Source organism: Ciconia boyciana, chromosome 1, assembly GCF_034638445.1.
Source record: "Ciconia boyciana chromosome 1, ASM3463844v1, whole genome shotgun sequence".
Lineage (NCBI taxonomy): Eukaryota > Metazoa > Chordata > Aves > Ciconiiformes > Ciconiidae > Ciconia > Ciconia boyciana.
Window position 1 is genome coordinate 34,476,680 of NC_132934.1, and position 6,807 is coordinate 34,483,486.

The window sequence follows — 6,807 nt, forward strand, 5'->3', positions numbered from 1 at the left end:
TCCATGTTACAGATGATTTCTTCATTAAAAGGAAATAACTCCTTTGTTAAAAATAAGCTGTAAGTCTGCGATTTTTCAGAATCACCCCATTAAATTAGAAACGCAATTGCTGCTCATTTCAAGGAACGGTGTGCATCCAAATCCATTCTGTATCCTTGAAATTATCGAACTAAGCACCCAGAATGATCTCTTATCTAGAAAATAGTATACAAGAGAAAATCAGAGTGGAAAATTTCATATATTATAATTAAGAAATTACAAGGTAAAGTCAAGAGTACCTGTAGGTACTTGCAAGAAATTAAGATTTCAATATACAACAACATAAGATATTTCATTCTTTCTGCTTTTCGTGGTTTAACTCCCGCTGGCAACTAAGCACCGCAGAGCCACTCACTCACTCCCCCCTGGTGGGATGGGGGAGAGAATCAGAAGGGTAAAAGTGAGAAAACTCGTGGGTTGAGATAAAGACAGTTTAATAGGGAAAGCAAAAGCCGCACGCACAAGCAAAGCAAAACAAGGAATTCATTCACTCCTTCCCATGGGCAGGCAGGTGTTCAGCCATCTCCAGGAAAGCAGGGCTCCATCACACATAATGGCTACTTGGGAAGACAAACACCATCGCTCTGAATGTCTCCCCCTTCCTTCTTCTTCCCTCAGCTTTCTATGCTGAGAATGACCCCATATGGTGTGGGGTATCCCTTTGGTCAGTTGGGGTCAGCTGTCCCAGCTGTGTCCCCTCCCAGCTTCTTGTGCTCCCCCAGCCTCCTCGCTGGTGGGGTGGGGTGAGGAGCAGAAAAGGCCTTGACTGTGTGTAAGCACTGCTCAGCAGTAACTAAAACATCCCTGTGTTATCAACACTGTTTCCAGCACAAATCCAAAACATAGCTCCATACTAGCTACTATGAAGAAAATTAACTCTACCCCAGCCAAAACCAGCACACTGCTCAAAGTCACTTACCTACAAGAGCCAAAATAGTGAAGTCTGAAGATCCCGAAACATTAGTGGGAATGAGAAAGACATGCTGCTGGCTACAATATTTGGCATCAGTAGCAAGTTTGCATTATTTTATCCCTGCTAGAGAGATGCAGTAGTTCAAAACTTTCTTAATTAGCCAAAAAGTTCCAGAGGGCTGCCATATCCCATAGGAGGTCTTTTAATGACAGACCAGCACTCACGTCCTAAGCATCTGTTCTGCTGACTGCCATTACTTTAAATAGCCACTCCGCCTGTCCACATTTAAATAAGCAAGTAGATAAATAGGCCTATTTCGATTTCAGAAAGTGTTACCAGTGAGATGGAGAAAACACCAGCAGGATGGCCACAGACCTTGTTCATCTCACGCGCTGCAGGCTGTGAGCGGCTTTGTCAGGAGCACAGAGGAGAACGCCGTGCTGCTCCTGACGAGCAGCCTTCTGGGGTTTGTTTCAAAGCCAGCCAGTTCAGAAGGGGGAACGTTCCTCAATATTCCCCCAAAAAGTGAGCAGAAAAACAGAGTGAACCTGACTCTGCAATCATAATGAGAGGAGAGTCAAAACAAGCAAAACTCAAGCCCAGCAATTAACAAAAACAACCCTCATAACGAAAGCACAAGAAACAAGCCTGATCATCTATACAGGTATCTAATGTGAGGAAAATATAAAAGACAGAGTCCAACCCTTGACCAGCACTAAGCTGAGCCTGTGGAGTGTGTGCAACCCTCTTTTCTGTGCCCCAGAGGTTTTCGGTCAGGGCTGTGCACCCCATGCCAGGGCCTGTGCTGCCTAACCAGGGTCTGTGGGTACCTCCTGGGCACATCATGCAAAGAGCTTCCCTCCCCTGCAATGTCGTCAGAAAGCCACCATCCCTTCAAACCCTGTGCCTTTTCGAGCTGGATCCCACAGGTCCAGGTTTGGTCTGTGCCCCATGAAGGCAGGTGGGCACTCCCCATGCCTGCACCACCCTGGGAATACCCACCCGTCTCCGCAGCGGTTCACAGGTGGGCGCAGGGGCTGAGGTGCCTCTTCTTAGCTGGATTGCACGGTTGGGTTGTCTTTTTTGGAGGTAGGTCCTCCTGCCAAAGCCAAGGAGGAGTGAGGGCTTTCCCAGGAAAAGGGGGATAGAGCTGCTCCATTTTTTTATCTGAAATATTGTGTCCAAAACACTTGCTGCATCACTGAATAGCCCTTCCACTTTGTTTTGCTGTCCAGGAGAGTATAACTGTTTAGCTACAACCTGTTCTGTCCTGGAAGGCTTCACAGGACCTGACACCATTTTTGTTCTACTGAAGCATTTCCATTCCGCTTTAAATACTCATTACATCAATGGGACGTACATAAGAATGACTTCTCTGGCTAATTTTCAGTGCCATTCCTTGTCAATACAGAGTTTATTACAATTGACTTCCAACAAGAGCTCTTTGCTCCAGAATGCCCTACGGGATATAGCCACGATAACCATGTGAGATCCAACTGGAAGTCCCTCTGAGCCAACAGTCACCCAGCGTGCTCTTGGATAGGGGACGGTAGGGAGTGCTGGGTTACATGACAAAAGCTGCACACCCCTCGCCCACCCCCAAAGAACACTGCAGCTGTGGGAACCTCAGTACCCCCCTGCCCAGCTCCTCCTGGGGCCTCACAGGAGCCACCAGCCCATGAAAGGCTTGTCCCCACAGCCCTGAAGGCACAATGGCAGGGGGGACCCCAATGCCCCAGTGAGGGACAGGAGACCCCGCTCGTCCCAGGGCTTCCCCAGCCCCACAGGCCGGGGGACACCCCACACCGGGAGTCAGCAGAGAGACTCTCTGGGTCACCCCACAGACTGAGGGCGCTGGCCAAGGGTACAGGGCTTGCTCTGGGGTGCAGGGAAGAGCATTTTGGGACTGCACAGGACTTATTATGGGATGTTTAGGGAAGGTAAGCGAAGGGAGGGATCACAGTGGTTTGAGGAGGAACAACTGTTGGAAAACAGAGGGAGGTGGGGAGAAAAGGAGCTGATCCTGTGCAAAGAGGCACTGGCCAGGATGGAGTCAGTCCTAACTTCTGACTAAGCTCCAAGTCTAGTGATTTTCCAGGATGCAGGGCTCTCTGGGCTGTGTGCCCGTGTGTATGGGGGGGCTGAGTGCCAGGGGTGGGAGTCCCACATGCTCGTCGTGCCAGCACGGCCCTGGCTAGCCCCAAGCCGGACCAGCTGGTGAGTGGGGCACATGGCCTGGGGGCTCTGGGGGGATGTCTCTGGGAGCATGGCACCTGGAGGCATGGTCCAGGGGCAGGGAGCTGTGGCAGGCTCCCTCCTCTCAGGCTGCTGGACTTAGCAAACCTCTAACAGGGAGGACTGACTCCAGCCCTTGCTTCTGAGAGCTGAGCAAAGACATTTTCCAAGCACATAGACCAGGTCAGACATAACTGATGAGATGTTTGTTTTGGCTCCCATCAAGGCTTCAACAGGAGCTAGGTGCTGAGCTGTCTACCACATCTAGTCTGACACAAATTAGAGCCAGTCTATTTGTTTGGGAAGTATGCACGTGTTTGCATATGTGTCTCAGCTGTACATCCAAACAGCATATTAAAAAATATATCAGGACGGCACAGTTTCAAACGAATACGTCAAACAAAGTAAAGAAAGCCAAATGCCTTACACCTCCCATGCCTTGTGGTCCAATGAAGGCATGCTAGGAAGATTTCTCGCTATTTAGGGAGCCTGTATTCCCCAGTCTGGTGTTGCCCACTTCTACTGATTTGTGATGCTGTTTTTTTCTCTTTTAGTTTTCAGATTCAGGCCTAAAAGTGTATTTGTTCAACTAGGTTTGGGGTCATAAATAATTGAAATGCACTAAGAAGTGGTAGTTTTGGTTGGCTGATTTATATAGTGAGGAGAGTAAAGTGGTTGTGACCTTCTGGCTCTATCTTTGACAAGCATATAATTGGGAGACAAGAAAGAGGCTCATGCTGCTACATGGAAAACGAGCCACTTTTGCTTATGAAGACATGAGGTTGTTCTTCTAAATTGCCTCTCATTCATGCAATGCATAGTCTATATATTTGCCTTTTAACAGCCCTATTGGCTTTAGTGGTCAGAGAATACGAAGGCAATACAAGCCTAATGAGCGACATCATCGTGTGTACAGTGCCAGGAACCTCAGCAGATAGATAAACCCCAGGAACACAGAAAAGCAAGAGCAGGGAAAGGAAAAGGGAGGAGGAAAAATGCCAAAGCTGACCCTTTGGTTTGTTTTTCTGTCCCACTAATGGCTCTCAAAGAAAGGCAAGAAGACCTTCACACAGAGGTGAAGGGAGGAAGTTCCTTTGGTTTAAATGTGGTGCAGAATCAGCTCCATTCTTCGTCACTTGTGCTGCCTGTGTGAGTTCATGCCCTCTGCGGGGTTCACTGGCTTTAATTCTTCCATGTCAATGTAAGTCCCTTGTGATCAGAAAGGGAGGACCATGTTCCTTACCTACCTGTTATCACCTAAACATGGGAGGGACTCTACTGTACCATAATACAAGCCACTAGGATGCAACTGTTTCTGCTCATCTGTACTGATCTAATGCTTTCAAACGGTTTATTATTTATGGAGACAATTTTAGGTCCAGTGTAAAATATGTTGTTCTTTTTGAAAAATCAAACCACAGTATACTAAGCATGAATTGTATGGAATTTTTTATATTGTTAGCTCTTGATGCATACGAGGAAATGCACTTTGCATCAGTCCTTGCAGCCCTCAGTGTCAATTTTTTATTAATGCTTCCCTTGTAATTCTGTATTTGCTTCTAGTGTAGATGGGGAATAAAATGGGAGCTCTCCAGTGACTAATATGACATTTTTGAATTTTCATGGATGTTAACAAAAGACTGTGCGGTCCAGTGAATAAAAGCTACTTAGTAAGTTAAAAATTACACTGAGATGATATCCCATGTGCATAATATTTTTTTATTAAAAATCGTTCATTAAATGCTTGTTATTTTCCTGTAAGACAATATTTCCAAAAAGATTTAGCAGTCCATAGCATAAATGAATTGCATAAATTTAGCACAAATGAAATGGGCAAGTTCATGATCAGCTGTCATTCTGTTATTTGATGAGCTCTAAATCTGTGTGGGTTGTGAGGGCTGACAACCTGTTATCACTGGGCCCTTGGTCTGTAGCATTCAGCTTTCTGTCTCCTAAGAGGCACTCACTAAAGGACATTTGAAGGCCCAAACCTCAGGTCTTGGGGGGCACGTTGATGGTGGGTCCTTCCTCTCACCCACCCCATGCCTTGCGGTAACTGGACATCCAGAAATGCAAGTGTCCTGGGCAAAAAAGACACTGAGCTAAAGACAGCATGGCTAGGCTCAAGGCTACGGCACTCAGCTAGGAGGATAGATGGCTTTTTTAGTCAGATTAAAAAAGAAGCGTAGGGAAAAGGGGGGATGGGACCAGAAGGGTGCAAGGGGTGATGGCTGGACACTTGCTTCCTGGGCAAGTGAAGAAGGAAGCAGAGAAGGGTCTTACCCTCCAGGCTCCTCCATCCCAGAAGAACACTGAGACATGCCACTGCAACGCAGCTCAGCTGAGTACAGCTTTTATTTAGGCGAGTAATTCTAGCTTGTCCCAAGGAGCCCTTGAAATCAAGTATTCACCTGATTCATTGCTGATCCCTGAAAATTTACAGTGTTGAAGCAAATATTTCAGCAAAAAAACCTCAAGTTCTGTTCATTTCTTCAGGCTAAACATTTTCTGATATATACCTTACAAATTCAGACTGTGATAAATGGCATTCTTTAAAGACAGGCTTTGGTTTGGCATGTTATGTCATTGTCCCACGTTAAAAACATTGCCGGTTCTAACAATGCACATTATCCAATGAGCCTCTATATCTATTTTCATTTAATACATTGAAAAAAATATTTGTTGCTTTATGCTTATGTAAAACTATAGCATAGGCCAAGTATGAAAGAAATATAGATTTGAGGAACTGCTACTGTGAAGAACTAAAGGTGAAAGTGATTAAGAAGAAGAAATCGTATTCAGAGTTAGAAAGCAGCTTTGTCTCAGAATAAATATAAATGAGCTTTCTGCTGCTTCAGGGGTTTTTTTTTTGGCTAGGTTTCTTTTTTTTTTCTGGGTTTGAAACTATTATTCTGACCATAAAGGAGGGCGGGAAATTATACACAGTCGTACAAATAGGATCAAAAATTTGTTCCATTTGAACTTTAGCCTGTGAACTAAATAGGATGCGGATTAGCTCAGGCTCCAAATCTGAGCAGAGTTAGGAAATGTCAGCTATGTTAATGAGCAAGCAGACATTTATCAGGGAACCACTACGAAAGTAATCTTCTTGCTAAGCCATTGAAGATACGCCAACAGGTTGCATGTGTAATTGGGGGCACCAAGAGCACAAATGCACAGACCGGACCCCTCTTTTCACAGCTGTGGTGTTTCAGTCACATGTCTGCAAGTCTTTCTGGTTCTTTGTGTCTGTAATTTTTTGCATTGCTGCCCCTAATTGTGCACCTTTTGAAAAGCTGTCCTGTATCGAATGGATCCTTTCCTTTGCGACACTTCAAGGGACACAGCCAGGGCCTTCCTGACGTTACCAGCCCCTTGCTCCCTCTCGGAAACCAGAGTAGCTTTAAAACAGATTTGACTTCTTTTCTTTTTGCCTCGAACAAACAAAATAGACTAACTTTATTTCTAGTCAACATAATTTTCAGGTTTTTATATATATATATTTATAGCCTCTTTGAACTTCATCCCTGTGGAGAAAATGATGGAAGAGCATGTCTGCACTGTGCCAGATATGATGTGCAAGTGCTCCAACCCTACCAAAAACCATGGGCCTAATAGCA